Below are 20,661 nucleotides of genomic sequence, written 5' to 3'. Positions count from 1 at the left end.
CCAGGAGGAGACAACCCTTTGTCCTTATAGGCCTGCGCAATACACAGGGTGATCCACCTTGCTAAGGACACTTTGGAAACTGCTTTGCCCAAAAAGGGTTTAGAAAAGGAGACAAACAATTGATCCGACTTCCAGAAGGGTTTAGTCCTATTGAGGTAAAAATGAAGCTGTCTATGGACATCCAACAAATTAAGCTTACGTTCACCTCTATTCTGAAAATTTGGGAAGAAGACTGGCAAATTTATGGACTGATTAATATTGGCTGCTGAAGATACTTTGGGAAGAAGATATGGCGCACTCCCAAACTCTCATGGCCTCGCGACAAAGGGGGTAGGCTTGGGTCCCTTCCTGTTTGTTTGTATTCCAGACTACAGACATGTTGTCTGATTGAATGGCTATCGTCCCCATAGGTAGGACCGGATGGAAGGCTCTCAATGCTAACAAAACTGCTCTCATTTCTAGGACGTTGATGTGAAGTTTGGTCTCTGGAGGGGATCACGTGCCTTGGACTGTTCTTCTCAGGAGGTGTGTCCCCCCCCACCCGAGCTGGGAAGCGTCCGTGGTCACCGTGGCTTGAGCCTGAGGGGCTAGAAAGCTGCGCCCCGCCAATATGTCTGCAGAGTAAATCCACCACAGGAGTGCCGTTCTGCATGCTCGATTGATACGGATGTGGAAGCTCATCGGAAGGTCTAGCCAGGACCACTGGACTGCCAGATTCCACTGAAGGACTCTCATGTGAAGACGTGCAAGAGGGAGTATAGAGACTGCTGCTGCCATGGAGCCCAGGGCCCTGAGAACATCGACTGCTATGACTACCACGTGATCCAAGATTACGGAAACATGGAGTCTGAGATTCGCTATCCTTTCTGGAGTGAGAAAAATCTTTGACTGAATTGAATCCAACCAAGCCCCGATGAAGTCTATGATCTGAACCAGAGTCAGGTGGGACTTGTTGAGGTTGATCGAGATGCCTAGCTTGTGAGCCAGACCAAGGAAGTAGAGTAGAGCACGATACCGGAGATGCTTGGTGGGTGCAACGAAGAGCCAGTCATCTAGATAGGGGAATACCTGAATGCCCTGAAGTCTCAGGTGAGCCGCTACCACCGCCATAACCTTGGTGAACACCCTGGGGGCTGTGGTGAGACCAAAGGGTAGGGCTCTGAATTAAAACTGACTGGGCCCTAGCCGGAAGTGGAGAAACCTCCTGGCACTCCTGTGGACCTTGATGTGATAGTAAGCATCCTGGAGGTCTAATGAGCACATCCAGTTGCATTCTCTCAGAAACGGTAGAATGGACTGTAGAGTGAACATCCGGAATTTTTGTTTCTCTACTGACAGGTTGAGGATAGACAGGTCCAGAATGGGCTTGAGGTCCCCCGTCTTCTTTGGCACTAAAAAGAACCTGGAGTAGATGCCTGATCAGGATTGATCTGGGGAGACCGTCTCGATGGCTCGTTTTTGTAACAGCTTCGAAACCTCTAAAGCTGAAGCCTTCCTGTGAGCGGGTGGAACATCTGGAAGGTGAGCTGGAGTTATGGGATGTGAAATGAAGGGGATAGAATATCCTCTGGATATGATGTTTAACACCCAGCGGTCTGCAGTAATGGACTCCCATGCTGCTGGATGCAAGGAAAATCTTCCCCCGACTGCCTCCAGAGTAGAGCAGCCGGGCAACCCCTCAGGGTTGCTGAGCGGGTCTGTCAGAAAAAGATTCCCTAGACCCGATGTTTCTGGGACCCCCTCTGCCCTGGGGCGGCATCGGTCCTGTCCCCCTCAGCCTCTGGGGGACGAATTCTCCTGAGTGTCACTAAAGGACTACGATTTCTGGAACCACATCTTCTTTTGCCCCTTTCGGTTCCTGGAATAGGACCTCTGGGGGCTAGAGAAGCAGATTCCGACAGCCGACAAAGTCTTTCCGTCCTTCTCACTCTGGGTTAGTGTGTCACGTATGGTCTTCCCAAAGAGGGATGATCCATCGAATGAGGCATTGATGAAGGACGCCTTAAAGGGGTCCGCAAATTGACACAGCCTGATCCAGGCGTGTCGCCTCAAAGCAACGCCTATACCTGCAGCTCTAGCGGTGCCCTCCGTGGCATGAGAGAGAAGACACATAGAGGTATTAGTCACTGATTTCAGCATAGTCATCTTGGCAGCAAAGGACTGCTTGTCCTGCTGTGACAGAGATTCTGGGGGCGACTCAGTTAGCTCCGATATAAGGTCTCGCTGCAGTCGAATGACATGTGCCAAGTAATTCAGCGCACGGATAGAAAAAGTCGCTGACGAGTACATGCGCTTCCCAAAATGATCCATTGACCTGGACTCCTTGTCCGGTGGATGAAACGAGGAACTCTACTGTGCCAGTTCCTTCTTTGTGGCAGCTGCAACCACCAAAGCGTCTACCGGGGCTCCCTTGGACCATGCCTGCCTGTCCGATGGCGGAGAAAGAATTTTGTCTGGCCTTTTGGGGATAGGCTCTGCGGTGTCAGGATCCTTCCACGCCCTAGTGGTGATGAGGTCCACCAAAGGGTCAGCTGGTGGGGAGACCCAGGAAGTAGATGGGCCCGCGCCAAAGGCATCCAGGAATATGGACTTATCCTCAGAGGGTTTGGGAGCTGACCAACCTCCTCTTTGGCGAAGGATCTCCATGATGTCTCTGAACGAGACACTCTCAGGAGGTGATCTGGGGGAACCCTCTCCTTCATCCAAGTCCGTATCAGTGGTAATGGACTCAGGGGAGTCCAAGTGCTTCCTCTTGCACTTACGCTTACAAGGTTCCTCCCCAGTGTGACTCTCTGGAGAGGATTCGTAAGCTTCCAGGGGTTCCCTGAGGGGAACGAGCTGGGGCTGCCTTGGCACGGGCTGTCCCTGAGACAGGGCAATGGGGGCAGAATCCAACATCAGAGGGGTCTGGGCCGGATCCGAGGACGTAAGCAATGGTCTCAACCCCTCAGAGAGGACCCTTACCACTGCCCCGAATGCCGAAGGAGAGCACGCCTCCGTAGAGCGTAAGGAAGAGGCTCTTCCCGGCACCAAGGCAGGGACCAGAGCCGACTGCGGGGTAGTCTAGGTGCCGAGGGTGGGATCCGAAGGAACGAGATCCAGACCCTCGGGTCCAACTCCCTGACCATGGCTCCGAGAATCCCCTGGATCCGAGATAGGATCCGAGGAACTCAAGGTGACGGCCAGCACAGAGGAAACAAAAACCATCGGCACCGACCCCACGGCTCCGCAAGGCCTCGGACTCGAAAATCCCGAGGCATCGGGTCGGATCGGGGAAGGAACAATAAGGTGGAACATAGTAGCAGAAGAAGAACCCTCACCAATGGGAGAGGGTCCTGGTAAGACCCCCATCTGAATCTGGTTCTGGATGAACCTCCTCATCAGCCTGTCCATATCAAGTTCGGATACACTCCGAGTCGATCTGGAGGAAGCGACCGACTCGGGTCTGGGTTGGATCAGAGGGGAGTGCCTCAGCTCCATAGGCTCCGGTGAGAAACGGGGAGAGTGGAGCCGAGGAGAACGAGACCTAGATACCTTAGCAGAGGGACTGGAAAAAGACTCCCTGTCCTGAGACCTTTTCCTGGGCCTGTCTCTCTCCTTATGACGCCTCTCTTTCTCCCTTTTGTCCCTACCTCTCTGGGACAACTCTGAAGAAGCAGGCCTGGCGGGAGGTTGAGTCCCTGCCTGCACCGAATCACTAGCTGGGGAGGAAACCGAGGCAGACTCCAGGGCAGAAGCAGGTAGCAACCCTTTGGCCACTAGCTTAGCCCGACGATCCTTCAAAGCCCTTGGGTTAAACCCCGAACAAATGTCAGAGGGCACTGACAGATGTGCGACCCCTAAACACAGAACACACAGAGTGTGGCCATCGGCTGGAGAAAGCTTATGACCACACTTTTTGAAGAGAACTTTAGTTTGTTCTGCCATGACAAAACACAGAAAAAAAGCCCTAAACGGACCACACGCACACACACACTAAACCGGGGTGGGCCTAGGCGGGAATCAACACAAAACCTACCAAACACTAACACTAGAGAATACTAACTAAACTTTCTGCGATGTAAGGGAGGATAAAAGGGAAGGAATTCACTCTTAACAACTCGCCAAAATGTACCAAAAACCTTACCACTAGCCAAGAGCTCAGAGACCACGATGCTCACTCACAGAGCGGCAAACGAGATCTGGGGCTAGATAGGAGGAAGTAAGGTAATGTAGGTAGGGGAGGAGCTTGGAACTCGGAGCTGATGCTTGAAAAGTTTTTGCCGGCTCGGATCCGAATCAGATCCGTATACCCATATGTGCAGAATGAATGAAGTCAACTACTTCAGATCACTTGTTTACTGAGGGATGGTAACGGAGAGATCAGGTAATTCGCCAGGCTGCCAGGTTCAGGGTTTGAAGCTGAGGGTGCAGAATCTGGCCTTCCTGCTGGGACAGCAGGGTAGGGGTCTGAGACAGGTGCCATGGTGCCAGCAGTGACACACTGCACAAAAGGGGGTACCAGTGTTGGCGTGGCCAGTGTGGTGCAATCAGTATCGTCCTTGGTTTGTCCTGTTTGATCTTTAGTAGTACCTTGGAGAGGAGCGACAGAGGAGGAAAGGCATAAACTGATTTTTCCAGGTGAAGGACAGGGCATCTACTTTCCAAGCTTGTTTGTGGGGAGTCCTTGTGCAGTATTTGTCCAATTGGTAGTTCTGGGGGGAGGCAAACAGGTCCATCTCTGGGCTCCCCCATTTGTTTATCAACATGTTGAATGTCTTTGGTTCCAGTTTCCACTCGTGGGTCCATGAGATTTCTGCTTAGGTCATCTGCCAGTGTATTTAGTTTTCCTGGCAGGAATTGAGCCTGTAGGTGTACTTGGTAGCTCAAGGCTGTGTTCCACAGAGCCAGGGCTAGTCTGCAGAGAGGGTATGAGTTGGTTTCCCCCTGCTTGTTTATGTATCACATAACAGTGGTGTTGTCTGTCTTTACCATTAATTGTCCTGGAGCATTCTGTACAGCTAACATTTATTTTTGGTTGATATGCAGGTGCATTTGACTTGGGTTCCATTTGCCCTGAATGCACTTCCCTGCCAAGCGAGTCCCCCATGCATAGTCTGATGCGTCTGTTGTTTGAGTTTGGGTGGTAAGGGGTAGAGTGAATGGCAGTCCCTTGTTTTGGTGGCAGACCTCTGCCCACCAAAGGAACTCTAACTGTAGGCAAGGTATGATAGGAATCATTGCTTCTAGATCCTGAGAATGTTGACACCATAGGCTTTTTAGATACCACTGCAGTTTCCTCATATGCAGTCTTGCATTTGGAATTAGGAGAATGCAGGAGGCCATGAACTCCAAGGCGTGCAGTATTTCTCTTGCAGACAGCAGGATTTTTGTGGCCATTAGTTTGAAATAAGTTGTTAAATGAACTTGTTTCTCTGGCGTGAGGAAAGCCATCTGGGAAGCTGTGTTCAAGCTTGCTCCCAGGAATACAATTTGTTGGCAGGGTACAAGATGTGATTTCTTTTCGTTTATGGTGTACCCCAGAGAAGTTAGCACCTTTTGTACAAATGCCAGATGATTCAAAAGTATGTCCTGGCTTTCTGCCTGAATTATACAATTGTCCAGGTATGGGTATATTTGAATATTTATTTACTTGCAAAATGCAATGACTGGAGCTAGGCACCTTGTGAATACCCTGGGTGCAGTAGATAAGCCAAAGGGCAGTGCAGAAAACTGATAGTGCATGAAGCCTGCTTTGAAGCATAGGTATTTTCTGCAAGATTCCCTGATTGGGATGTGCAGGTAGGCTTCCTTTAAATCCAGTGTTGCCAACAAAGCATCCTTGCCTAGCATAGTGTTTAGGATACAGAGATCCAGGATAGGACACCAGGAGTTGTCTTTTCTGGGCACCAGGAAAGTCTTGAGTAGAAACCTTGTCCCCTTTCCTCTTCTGGGACAGTTTGAATAGCCCTTATACTTAAAAGAGAAAGAACTTGCTTTTGAGCCTCTGCCCACTGATTTGGGGGTAGATCTGGCCAACCGTTTGAGGTTGGTAAAGTGTGGAATTGGAATCTTTATCCTTGGGAAACTATATTTAAAACCCATTTGTCCTGGGTAATGAGTTCCCAGTTTTTTGCCTGCAGAGCAATCTTTCCTCCTAAAGGAGCAGTCAGTTGAGAGGGGCTTGGAGGTTTTAAAGTTAAGTCATTGAGACAGTTTACCATAGGGGGGAATCTTACTACTCCTTGCTTTGGAATTGTTCTCCCCCCCACTGCTTAGTCCTGTGCATACCTTGGGACTAAAGCCTGGGTGTTCTGCTGGTTCTGGGTTTGGACTGAGAAGGCCTGGAAGAGGCAGGAAAGGACCAATTCTTAGACAGCCAATGCCTACTAAATCTTGGAGGCTGAACTTGCAGGAAATCTTTAACAGTTTGTATAGATTTAGCTTTTTCCTTCATCTTTTTAAGTACTTCTTCTGCTTTGTTGCCAAACAGGCAGTCCTGGTTTAAGGGAGCATCCAGCAATTTAGTTTTAACATGATCTGACAAACATTGCTCCTTAAGCCAAGCATGCCTTCTAAGTACAGACCCAGTGACAGCAGCCCTGCAAGATGCCTCTAGTGAATCAAAACCACATTGCAAAGTATATTTTCCAACTTGTTCAGCAGAATGCATTAAATCCTGTAAATCCTTATTTTCAGCACAGTCAGGAATCAACATCATTTTCTGTTTAAGCAATCCAATAATATGCTGCTGATACTTTAACATATGAAACTGGCAGTTTAAGGCCCTAATGGCCAAGGCTGCAAAAGTGTATACCTTCTTACCCCATCTATCCAGCACCCTGGAATCTCTATCAGAGGGTATAGGATTTTTGGCAGTAGTAGCCTTAATATTATTGGGTCCCTGTGAAATGGTCTTGGGATCCGCAGTAGGATTTTTAAAGAGGAACTTGTGAGAGCCAGGGACCTTGTAATATCTATCAGGTTTTCTGGGAGCAGGAGGTAAGGAGTCAGGGGCCAAGCTAAATTCCAAAAAGGCATCATCAACAATGTCCAGTACAGGGGGGATAGCTAAAGGCCTGTGTTGGGGCAGGAGTAAGAAATCCCTAAGCCTCTTTTTAGAATCAGAGTAATCCTGGTTTTCCCAGTGAAAATGCTCCCTAAGAGTATGCAAGGTTTCACCAAAAGAGAAATCCTCTGGAGGAGAAGCAGAGGGAATAGAGTCCTCTACATCAGAATTCGCATAGGTAGATAAAGGTAAATCCTGGTCATTAGAGGAAACAGAAATTTCAGAATCCTGATCAGAAGAATCATAAGCAAATTCAGTCCTAGGTCTCTTAGAGGGGAAGGCTGGCTTCCCCTGATTAAAGTAATAAGATCTTCAGCCATTCTTATCATTTGTTTTTTAGGCATAGAGGTCTGATCATGCAGTCTGGGCGTCGGTTTTCTAGGTATGGATCGAGTTTTAGGCCTTGAAAAAGAAGATGGCGTCAGTTTAACATGCAAGTCAGTAGGCCTGAATACACCCTCAGAAGCCAGTGGCTGTACAGCGGCTCTGGACTCATCCAAGGTAGAGACATCAGCAGGTTCCACAGTTGAAGCATCTCGTGGTATACCGGACTCCGAATGGGTCTCAGTAGAGGCCTGCAAATCTGAAGTAGCAGGTATCAGGGGCTGGGAAAGCGCCTCACTGAGTACTGGCGAACTGGCGGCTAGCTTAGGAGAAGCGTCGTCAGCAGCTTTGGACCTAAGCAGCCAGTCTCTGTCTTTGCGTTTTTTGGAATATCGTTAGTCGGGTGGCTTACCGAAGCCATATCTGGGTAATTGAACCAAGTACCAAAATATTTAGAAGTGTAAATATACTAACGACGAATAGTTTGTTGTTTAAATAAGGCACAAAACTGTGGTCAGGGCCTAGGCAAGGAATACAGTACAAATGAAAATCTTTATGAGGTATTTGCTTTCCACAAGAAATACAATTATTGACTTTTACTGACATCGGTTTAGAGAAAGAAAAAGTTTCCCCAACAGGGTACTTAGCTTTAGTTGAAGACTTCGGTTCTGAAATTCAAAAATGAAAATTTCAGGAGTTGGCCGACCGGCACTTACGAACTGCTTCTGCTTCGGGCACCACACAGCAAGAAAGACTGATGTAATGGCGTCGGCTGCATGCTTTATACCCCTGACAACCTGACGTCATGGAAGATTACTCTGTAAACTTTTACTAAAAAAAAATACACGATAACCATTTAGTAAAAGTTTACAGAGTGAATTTACTTGTCCTCTGCCCTTTGTTTGCCATTCTTTGGTTTTTGGACTTTTGAGAAGTTTGTTTTGTTTGCCTATTGTCATGGAAGATGAGACAGCAACTGACGCAGGTCCCAAGACTTTGATAATCAGGCCAACTGAACCCAAATGTGATGACTGCAACAGTAAAATACGAAGAACATCAAAGTATTAGTTTATGAGTGTGCACGCACAACAAAGTATTAGTTTAGTGGTGAGCACACTTATGCAACCAGTGTATTGTACGTTTTTTATTTTTTATATTCTTCCCCTAACAGATTTGTTTGTTTTTCAATTGAAGTGTATAGGTTATAGGTCACATCAAAGGTGGGAAACATCTTGAAATGATTTATAGTGATCTCATTTTATTATATCACAAAAACCTGGCGTTTTAACAGGGGTGTGTACACTTTTTATATCCACTGTAGCTACTGTGCAATATTTTATACAACTTACTATCAATCCCTTTTTTTAAAAACAGCTTCTGTTCTAAATTCAAATAAAAACTCAACCAGTACAGGTCTTTCATTTAGGATTCCCCTACCCTTTTCTTTTTGCCTCTACTCTTGACATTAATCCCTGATAAGGAAGGTAATCTCGTGTGTCTGCAATCTAATGTCTTCTTGGCCTCTTTGCAGTCTATTACCTTTCGCTCTCTAATTATTTGTTCCCATTACCTTGGTTCCTTTGTCAGCTTCCTCCAGTAAATTTCAGCCTCCTTACCCATTCTCTGTACCACTAACTGCATTCATCCCTATGGGCAGAATCTTTCTCCATTCCTGTGTTGACTTAGTTCTCAGAACGATTTCTCATACTCTATATGACTGCTTGTATTCTAAGTATTTGCATCCAAAACTCCTGTCTTTACTTATTTCTTGAATTACCCACTGCTTCATCATTATCCTTTTCCACTTTGAATTGTAGCTTTCTGCTTGTGTTATGTATAAAGCCTTATCTGTGTAGCTTTAAAATATTACTTCAACTCAAGTAATTCTAAACTTCCATGTTCTGCTGGAAAGATCAACTTATCCCACTTGACTCTTGCCCTTTTCCCCGCACAGATAAAATACTTCAACTATGTATTAATTGCTATCTACAATTTCTCCTCTAGCTGATAAAAATATGCTACAACTTTGAATAAAACTAAAAGGACTAAAACATTTTTACTGCTTGTATCTTGCTAGTCATATCCACAGGCTAGAGCTTCAAAATTTTCAGTTTTTGTATTATCTTTTGTTTAGTCTCTTCCCACATATCCTTAGCTGCCACAACAGAATAGTTTTCAATCTGTAATCCTACATAGATCGTTTTATCATGTCTCCATAAATATGGCTATTGCTGAACCAATTTGTGTGTGTGGGTACATAGTTTATAGCTATAGCCTTTTTTTTATCTTCATTAATTTTATATCCAGAAAAAAAATTGGAATTGTCTCAGAATGTTCCACAGCATTGAGATGTCCTTTTTTAGTTCCATCATTTACAAAATATCATCATCTGCAAATACAGTCAACTTTTCTTGAACACCATACAAATTATATCTTTTCTAATGGTTCCAAATACAAGTAAAATAGCAAAGGAGAAAAAAAGACACCCTTGCCTGGCTCCTTTGTTCAGACACAACGTACAGGACAGGAACCCTCCCACTTTGATTTCTGCCTTCAATCCCATACATCCTTCTAATTAACCTTATTTTTGTAACAGAAAATGCAAATACTTCCATTGCTCTACTCATAAAATCCCAGCTAATTCTGTCAAGTGCTTTCTCTGCATTCAGACTCACCAGCAGCAGCAGTATTTTTTTACAGTCTGGTTCCCTATGGATCATCATTGCTCTATTAATGTTGTCACAGTTTTGCCTCCCTCCACAAACCCATAGTGATCCATATCCATCGATTATGGCATTGAAATGGGCCTACATGAAGCTGAGTTTGATGGGTCTTTACTGTCTTTAGGTACTACATTTTTTCCAGGATGTTGGTGCCTCCCTTTCATTTAAAATACTGTTAAAACCTTCCAGATCTTTATCACTTCCTTCCCTTCTAACCTCCAAACACCCACCAGAACATCAGTTCCTGGAGACTTTCCTGCATCACCATTTTTATCTCATTCCATCCTATCTTAACTGTTCAGCCTCATCTACTCTAACCTTGGCATATTTACGTCTTCCACAAATATTTCCATTTGTGCTTTTACTTGATTTCTCTACTTTCCCGCTTTACAGACATTTTCATAACATTTCTGAAATATCTGTAACACCTCTAAATGATTTCAAGTTATTTTTCTTGTTATAGGCTCCCTAAATTTGGCAACAACCCTTTCTACTTTCTGTTGCCTACGTTGTTGTGCCAAATGTTTTTGTGCTTGGAGCTATTATCAAAAAAACAGTTGCTTAAAAGCAATCTTTCCAAGCGGATGCATATTATTCCAGGTGATCCCTTATTTTCTCTTTAACACTCTGCAGTTGTGCCTCTTCTTGTTCTTTGAGATTCCCCCTTATTCTGTAATACTTTAAACTTTGTCTGCTCCTCTAAATAATTTTTATTTCTTAACTAGATCTCCTTTTCTTTTGATTCTACCCTATTTTTGAAAGCCGCATTCATTTTATCCCACCCACTAGCTATGACTTCTGGTGTACTTTCTATCTTCCCTAATAATTCCTAAAGAATTTCCACTACAGATTCCTTAAATTCCTTTTTTAACAGGTAGGTGGGGAAGTACCACTGTCTCATCTTTACTTCATTACTATTCATTTTTATCTTAGTATTTACTGGAGTATGATTTGAAATAGTTACTGGATGTCTATCACAGCTCTCAAATGCACATGCTCATGTGAAATAATATTTCTTGTCTAGTCTGGCCCAGTTATTGCACCTTGCAAACTCTCTCCAAGTTCCTACAACAAATTCATGTCTTTCATACTAAATATTTTCATAAATATCTTCAGAAATCTACCCTCTCTTGTTTTACTTCCCTTCTAAGCCACCCCCCCCCACATATACATCCTCATTTTTGCAAATCAAACACATGCCAGTGTAGGAGTTAAGAAGCCTTTTATTTCTTCAATTTTTGGCATTCTGAAGATTCACAAGTGTTTGGTCAATCCACCTATGAGACCTATAGTAGATGCAAGGGACTCTAAGACTGAGCCCCCTAGCAAAATTTGTGGACCATAAAATAAAGTGCTTTTCTGCTTACTGAATTAGATCATACCACTATTAAGTTTTGTACACTTTTATGGACTTGGTATTAAAAAACAATTTTGTTTTCTTTGAAGGTGAACTGTTTAAACAAACTAGATGTGTGACTATGGGAGTGTCTGCCGCACCAGTGTTTGCTAATATAGTGCTATGGTCATGGGAGGACAAGTTTATTTTTGCTTCTAATTACATGCAATATATTTATAAATATTTTAGATACTTAGATTATATTTTTTATACTGTGGAGTGGTAACCAATAAACTACTACTCAGTTTCTACAGTACAGTAATCCCACTACTACTTTTCTGACTTTCACACACACCAGGTAGAATACAAAGACTGCAATTTTTTAGATGTTAGACTATATAAAAACAACGAGAAAGGGAATTTTTAATTTACTATATATACAGCAAGCCCGCCTATTACAACGGCTTCCTTCATTATGACAGTTACCATTCCCCAATGGCAAAAGAAAAACATCATCAAAGGTCAGATGATATGTTTATTAAGGTTAATTACCGATGATGTTATTTTTACTTAGAGTTAACTAAGTTGAAAAGTATGTTTCTACAAATAAACTATCCTATATGGCTATTAGTTGAATTGACAGGTTTCATTCTGACTCACAGACATATGGGCTACCCGCCTTTGTTAGTTTCTCAGCATCATCAATTATCTCAAGTAATGTAGACAAGAATTTTAACAATACTATGGTATTGACTTAGACAACAATGGTGCAGAAGTGATATCTACTTTTGAAAAGAACTGGAAATGTGTTTTTAGGGTTTTTGATTTTACTAAGAATTATTCTAATTTAGTTAAAAAAAATTCAAAGAAACACTTGAAAGAGGTAACAGGTTGAACAACCCTTGCCACTTAGTAAAAGGTATGAAAAAATGTGGTTCATGTAGTCAATGCAGATTTATCAATGAGACAGCAAACGCTGTGGTGGATAATCACTCTAGAATACTGAAGGTGCAAGGGAGTTACGATTGTAACACCAGTGGGGCGGTATATGTGGCTACATGCCTGCCATGTCTGACATTTTAATTGGCATACAGAAATGTGCTTAAAGGATAGGCTTTACCAACACAATTATGCCATAAAGAGAAAAGATTATACTGATGAGTTGGAGAAACTCTCAAAAGACTACAAAAATTTTAACAAGTTTTTTGTATCTTGGAAAAGGTCAAACGCAATTTAATGGAGGTAACTGCTCAGACTTTAGAATCTAGAGAGGTGTTTTTGCAGGACTTGTTAAACTCGAAGCATTCACCTGTATTAACAACAGCATTTTGGTAACTAGTTTACTGAGTTTTAGAGCTGATACACTTACTCCCCAATTCTAACTTCCTGGGTCCTGTCATCCAGTTGGCTATCCATTGGGTGACATATGAGTTTGTACCTAACCTCTTGAGTTTGTCAACAATGCCTGAGTGGGGTATTGTATCAAATGCCTTGGCCAGGTCAAGGTAGGCAGTGTGAACGATTTTGTCCTCATCCATTACTTTGGTGACCTCCTCAAAGAAGTCCACCAGGTTGAGTAGGCATGATCTGCCCTTTACGAAACCAAACTGGATTGGGTCCAGTGTCTGGAGGTTTACTATATCTCTGTTGATCATCTCCATGATAATTCTTTTCATGGCTTTACATACAAGACTAGTGAGACTTATGAGTCTGTAGTTTCCAGGGTCTGTAGATGGCCCACCTTTGTGCAGAGGGATGACTGTTGCCTTTCTCCATTCATGAGGCACGAAGCCTGTTTGGAGGCTACAGTGAAACAGTAATTTCAGAGGCCCAGATACGTCAAATTTCATGCTATTGAGAAGGCATCCTGGGATATTGTCTTGGCCCACTGATGCAGTGCTCTTGGTATTAGAGAGAGCATTAAGGACCTGTTCCCTAGTGATAGTTGGAGGAGTTGTATTTGAGGATATTTCCTAAGGGAAGGCTGAGGGGGAGACAGGAGTAAAGGTGGAGATGAATTGATCAGCCGGGAGGTTTGCTATATCTTCTGGCTCAGTACAGATGGATCCATTTAGAGTGAGCTCTGCACACAACTGTGTATGGGCTTTGAGGTTGCGGACATAGCTAAAGAATGCTTTATGGTTGTCTCTGGCCTGGGAGGCTAAACTTACCTCAAATTTGGCTTTGGTAGACTTTATTTGTCCTGTGAGTTGTTTGAGTTTAATGAGAGTGCTTTTATCCTGCTTAATGCTGCACCTCCTAATTTTTGCCATGATTTTATTCTTCCTGTTATACATCTGACTGATTTTTGATTCTACCAGGATGGCTTGTTTTTTGAGTTAGGTCTGCACTTCTTCCTGGTGGGTACAGCTGCCTCTATGCAGCTATTAACATGCTTGTACAGGGTTTTTGTGAACCGTTCTGCATAGGCAGAAGTGTTCTCAGGCTTTTATAGGGGCTTGAAATTTTGCCAGGTTCTCACTTAATAGCAGGAGGTTAGCCTTAGAATAATTCCTGAATATTCCAGGTTTAGCTGGGGGTCAAGGTTCTATTTTTATTTCAAAGGAGGCCATTTTGTGGTCTGACCTTACGAGGGAAGACATTACAGTAGGGAGTGTGCAGCACTCTCCCATATTTGCGAGGACCACATCCAGTATGGTTGCACCCCTGGTTGGTGTACTGACTATCTGGTCTACGGCGTTTATAAAATCCATGAATCTCTGTGCATGTACATTTGATGTTGTATAGGATTCCCAGTTAATAGTGGGTATTTATTTATTTGACATTTATTGACCAGTGTAGTCCAACTGGGTAAATGCCCTTTTTCAGTGGAGGCCTGGGGAGAAAAGCTCCACAGTAATATTATATATTTCATGTTACAGTGAATGTATAATACAATGTGATTTTCTACAAATGCATCAACAAAAATGAAGGCAAAAGAGACATTTTATACAATCGTGTTTAAAACAGATTGTTATAAGAGTGACACATAATTGAGGGATAGGAAACAGTGGTAAGATCAGCAAGTTAGTAGTAGTATTCTATGGGGGTAGGGGGGTTGTTAGTAGGAGTGAATACCTAGCGAGTCCAGTAGAGATGGAATGACAATAGATGTTAGCTGAAGTGGTAGTATAGCAGAATTTTAGAACAGATAAGTGAGGGTGGCAGTTGAGAGTCAAAATCATAATGATAGAAAGTGGTTGGGTTGTAGAAGATGTTGAGATGTACAAGAATGGCACTGGGTATTAGGCAGAAGAGGGGGAGAATAAGGGAGAGTGGTAATAGATAGGATTAGGACTGGATTTATGGAGGTAGGTTACAGGGATATGTCCAGGTGTGGTTTAGGCAATGTTTGAGGGATTTCTTAAATTTGTATATGTGGAGTATGCTTCTTAGGGCCAGGGGAAGCTTATTCCAAATGATAGCAGGTGCATAAATATACAGACTGTCCTACACATTTTTTTGGTTTGCAGATTTGTAATAAACACTGATCACAGCACAGGGGGATGGGAGGGGTTATAAAGTCAGACTAGTGAGGGAATACTTGGACAGGATGAGGGTTTACTGATACTGGCATGGATGATTAGTAGTTGGTTAGATTTGAGGTGGTTTGGGTAAGTAAAGTCACCCATGAATATAGTATTGGGTTGTATGGTTAGTGTTTCTAATATGTTTAAATACATGGTATGGGTATCCTTGGTCATAGAGGGGGGGCCTATAGCTTACAAAAAAGTGGTATTGGATTTTACCTATGGTGACTTAAACATGGAGCAGCTCAAGTGTGTCATCCTGTTTGACCAGCCTTCAAGTATATTTATTTTTGATATATGGTTTGTTACAATGGATTCCTTTCAATCTGAAGAATTTCTGTTTAAAATAAAGGAAATAAATAGCTCATCATTTCTTTTTTTCTTTGAATATTTTATTAGAAGTTTTTGAGAACAAGAAAAAAGTTACAAAACTGACAAACCTTGAAATGTTAAAACGAAATACCGGACTGGAAAAAAAGAACTGAAGAACAAACGTGACCACCACTAAATAGCAATACTCTGTAACCAATGAAAAGAACTATAAACCATAACGTAGTCAAGTGCTTTCGTTCTCTTTAAGAACCTTATCAGAATAATTAGGCACAAAACTACTCAGTATTTAAAAGTCCACCTGATGATGTCATTTTCCACCAATGAAAATGAGCCATCAATAAAGTAAAAACTAGAACTTTACGCCATCTAAAATCAAACAATGCTATAATCAAATATTTTCATATTGTAATAAACTCTTACTAGAAATGCGGTCATTTAATCCAGGAGCTGAATCTGCTTGTAAATAAACCTGCTATTTAAGCTCCTGATATTCTAAAAAATTATTAAATTGTTCAATAAATACATTATCAACTATCTCAATGACAAAAAAACAAAAGCTTTCTAAAAATCAGCGCATTCCTCTGATCTTTTTTCTTTATAGCTAGAGCATGTTCACCAATTCTTTCCTTAAGTTTCCGTACAGTTTTTCCTACATAATAACTCTCACAATTGGAACATATTGGAAGGTACACTACCCCTTCACTTTGGTATGTGTACCTGTTGTTGGCCACTAGCGTCACATCTAAATGCTTAAAATAACAAACACTGCCAGAATAAATGTACCTGCAATAATTGCATATCTGACATGCACATGTACCTCATTTTTGCCTATACTACCTACTTCCATTTTAGACAAGGCCTCTAAAATTTGTTTTAAGTTTGTAGTCTTTTTAAATACAAAGTTAGGATTTTTGCCAAGAACCCTAGCCAATTCTGTGTTTCCTAAAATAATCTTCCAACTGTCTGTGATAATCTTAAGAATACCTGAACTATCTAGGCTAATAGGTAATGGAGAAGAACATGTGTTATCTTTTACACTGGTAACTCTAAGACTCTATCTAGGAAAAAAAACTTTTTTTTTAATCGGTGGAAATTGGCCATATCTCTCTATTAATATTTTCTGATATTTCTCTAATTTTATTTTCAAGATAACCTCTTAGTATAATTTTTTTTTAAATTTTCAACTACATCTTTCAATATGTAGTCTTCACTGATCAAACGACTATATCTAATCATTTGCCCCCTAAAATATTCAATTTCATAAAGGTAGGATGACTACTTCCATAATGTAGATAATTGTTTCTGAATGTTTCTTTTCTATAAATAGTACTAGTGAAACTACTTAACTCCTTAACCATTGTTAATATTAACATCCAAAAATTCACTGTATTACCATAACTACTAAATTCAAATTTGAACCAAGAAACACTATCTTTTAATAACAAAAAATTCAGTCCATATAAAAAAGAGATCATCTATATAACGCCTATAAAAATTAACAAATCTGTAGTGAGGTGACTTAACTAAATGTTGTTCTTCCCACCAGCACATAACCAAATTCACAAAAGCAGGAGCAACTTGAGCCCCCACAGCCACTCAACTAATTTGCTGATATGTGCTGCTGTCAAAACTAAAAAAGTATTATTGAGAACTATTTCTAGCAGCTGACAAAGTAAGGTAATGCCCCATCTCAAATTGTCTTTGTTTTTATTCAAATAAAGTCTAACAAAAACAATACCTTCTTGATTTATTGTAGTATAAAGATAATTAACATCTATAGTACATAGTAGATGTTCTTTGCTGTTAAAACTGTAAGCCTTTAGTTGATCCAGGAATACCCAAGAGTCTTGTAAGTAAAAAGCACTCTTTTGGACTAATGGATTAAGAACTGAATCCAAGAAACTAGAAATGTTGACTGTTTTGTTCCTAGGTGAAGGCACAATCGGTCTCTACAGGATGGATTGAAATTCTCTTTATGTATTTTGTGTATAGCAAACAGTTTACCTATTTGTGGTTGATTCACTGTTAAAAAAATCAAATAAGTCAACTTTTATAAAATTGTGATATATTAATTCTATAAGAACTAAATTTCCAGAAACCTTTTCCTTATGAAATCCTTTGATACCTTCCTATAACTAACAGTATATGTTAATAAATGCTTAATAGCCTTATTATACATTTCATTTTCCATAATGACTAATCCACCATCCTTGTCTGCCTTCATAAATCTATAGTCATGATAGCTACTGAGTTGCTTAAGTGCAATAAATTCTTCTTTACTAAGATTATAATCGCTACTATTTTTATAGCTAGCTTTACAGGGATTCCTTAATAACTTATATAATTCTGCTTCACACATAGAAGAAAAAATATTTAAAGTACTTGTTAATGGAGGATTAACTTTATTTGATTTTTTATGTTTGACCTTTCTTGGCAATATAAACTCTGAAATGTTGTATACCAATAAAATGAAATGAAACATGTTTTGAAGAACTAACAAAATAATAACTATATATAATGCATACAAAAAGCCTTAGACCAAAATAATAATAAATGAAAACATATTCCTAACAGTCTAAACAATTAAATAATTGAAAATGATGATTCAATAAGGGCCAAAACCTTCAACAAAACATTACTCCTTAATTTATGTGGATAATTTCTTCTCTCTTTTACTCAGATTGCTTTAATTGCCATCTCCTTTAAGAATCTGAGGAATTCTTCAAATTTTGTTTCTGAAGAGGATTTCCAGTTTCTTGTAATGGATTTTCTAGTCACAGCAAGTACTGTCCAAGTTAGATAAGGAAAAGCTTTCTTTTGTATATTTGTTCCCCTAATATTAAAGAGAACCATTTATTTTGTTAAAATGAATGTGTCATTCCATAAGCTTTAAAAAATCTTGAACTTTTATCCATTAATTAAGAACCATACAACAATCAAAGAACATATGTGACCAATTAGCATTAATTTATTACATCTCCAACACTTAAAAAAAAGACTTTCTTTTTTCATTTTAGCAGCTTTACAGGAGTTAAAGACCTAAACAAAATTTTCCAAGTAAATATACTCCAATAAAAGGTCAAAGATGTATTTTTAATAGGGGAGAGAAGTCGACTTATTCTGATCAGTGAAAAAGTACAGTTTTGTACCTACCATAAATGTAGATGTTCAAAGATCTACATTGCTGCAGTCATGACCTGTGGGTAGTCCGCTGTCCTCGGTCGGCCCGAATACCAAAGGGCTAGTCTGGCGTCGGTCATTGTCGCCTAGAGCTGACGTCAGTAGTACTTAAGCGCATGACCGACGCCATATCCTCAGTCTTTCTTGCCCCAGATGTCAGAAGGCCTAAAAAGAAAGGCCAAAGCCAAAAATAGGAAATGCCCAACAACCCCCAGTGTGTAAGTAAAGAATATCTCCAAAAGAAACCCAGCAACCCCAACCTATAGAGGGGAAGGAGGGAGGGAAAACTGGACTGCAGCAATGTAGATCCTCGAACATCTACATTTATGGTAGGTACAAAACTGTACTATGTTCTTCGTCTCACATTGCTGCAGTCATGACCTGTGGGTAGAATCCCAAAGCAAAGGAAAAGGGAGGCTGGCAAATTACAAAGCATTAGGAGCTGCTAACATGCCCTGTAAAACTGCAGTGGCAAACCCAGCCCTGGACTTGGAATAGAGAGGGAGATGGTAATGCTTAGTGAAAGTGTGTACAGAACTCCAAGTAGCTGCCTCCAAAATATCCTTAGTAGCTACACCCCTCAAAAAAGCAGTAGAAGTGGCAGTAGCCCTAGTAGAATGAGGCCTGATCCCAGCAGGGACATCCTTCCCATGATGAGAATAACAAAAGGCAATACAATGACCAATACACTTTGAAATAGTCTGCTTAGAAACAGCTTTCCCTGTGAACTCAAAGCAAAAGAAACAAATAACTGTTGAGTCTGTCTGAACTCCTTAGTTCTGTTCAAGTAGTAACGTAACTGCCTGTGGATATCCAAAGAATGCAAGACTTTTTCCCCTTTATTTTGGGGGTCAGCATAAAAAGTAGGCAAATGAATAGACTGATTCAAGGCCACACTAGAAATCACTTTAGGCATAAAAGTAGGGTTAGTCCGCAAAGAAACTCTATCCTTATGGAATATCAAAAAAGGTTCAACTGCCATGAGAGCCTGCAATTCAGATATCCTCCTAGCAGAAGTAATGGCCAACAAAAAAGCAGTCTTCCAAGACAAAAACTTCAGTTCAGACGTAGCTGCAGGTTCAAAAGGAGGTAAAGTAAGTTTCTCCACAACAAAATTGAAATCCCAGGAAGGAGTAGGAGCTCTACGTGGGGGTCTTATATTCTTTGCCCCTCTAAGAAATTGTTTGAACAAAGGATGAGAAAATAAAGGAGGGTCACAATCATAGTGAGCAGAAATAGCTGCAGCATGAACCTTCACAGAAGAGAATGACAAACCCTTGTCCAGTAATTCAGTAAGGTACTGTAGTGCAAAACTCAAATTAGGCACTGAAACATCAAAACCCTTTGCAGTGCTCCAAAGAAAAAATCTCTTCCATTTATCAGCATAAACTTTTCTAGTGCTAGGCCGCCTAGCTTCCAAAATGACATCTAAAACCTGTTGAGGAAGCTGAGACCCCACCAGCTCCATCACAGAATACGCCAGGCTGTCAGATGGAGGGACTGCACCTGGATATTGAGAAAATGATTGTTTGACTGGGACAACAAATGAGGAATCTGTGGCAGAGGCCAAGGAGGCTCCTGGATTAAACTCCTCAGCAGAGGATACCAATGTTGACGTGGCCAGTCTGGTGCTATTAGAATCATGCAAGGCTTGTGACCTTCAAGAGTACCTTGGGAGAAGAGGCAGAGGAGGAAAAGCATAAACGTGAAGGTTGTTCCAACTGAAAGATAGAGCATCCACTTTCCAAGCATCTGGGTGGAACATCTTTGTGCAAAATTTTGGAAGTTGAAAATTCAGTGGGGAAGCGAATAGATCTATGTCTGGAGTTCCCCAAGCCACAGTCAATTGTTTGAAAATCTGAGGATCCAGTTTCCACTCGTGGGGATCCACCATTTGTCTGCTCAAAATATCTGCTAGGAGTTCTGTGCTCCTGGCAGAAACCTTGCTTGAAGATTGATTCGCAAACTCAGAGCAGTCTCCCATAAAATCATTGCTTGTCTGCAAAGAGGGTAGGAATGGGTTCCCCCCTGCTTGTTGATGTACCACATGACTGTTGTGTTGTCTGTTTGTATCAACACCTGTCCTGGCTGAAGTAGTTCCTTGAAGGCCATCAAAGCAAATTGAACTGCTAACATCTCCTTCATGCTGATATGCAAATGTAGTAGTTTGGGAGGCCACATGTCTTG

The 20,661-nt window shown here is 41.5% G+C and overlaps 1 protein-coding gene across 1 annotated transcript in view; it reads right to left on the bottom strand.

Annotated features, from left to right (window-relative positions):
• PEX1 (peroxisomal biogenesis factor 1) overlaps positions 1–20,661 on the bottom strand; it is a 1,694,243-nt gene that overhangs the window by 1,225,240 nt on the left and 448,342 nt on the right. The gene's annotated exons all lie outside the window — the stretch shown is intronic.

Source organism: Protopterus annectens, chromosome 3.part1 (genome assembly GCF_019279795.1).
Source record: "Protopterus annectens isolate FY-2018-M chromosome 3.part1, PAN1.0, whole genome shotgun sequence".
Lineage (NCBI taxonomy): Eukaryota > Metazoa > Chordata > Ceratodontiformes > Protopteridae > Protopterus > Protopterus annectens.
The sequence above is the reverse complement of the archived record's forward strand: the minus strand, read 5'-3'. Positions and strand labels throughout refer to the sequence as shown.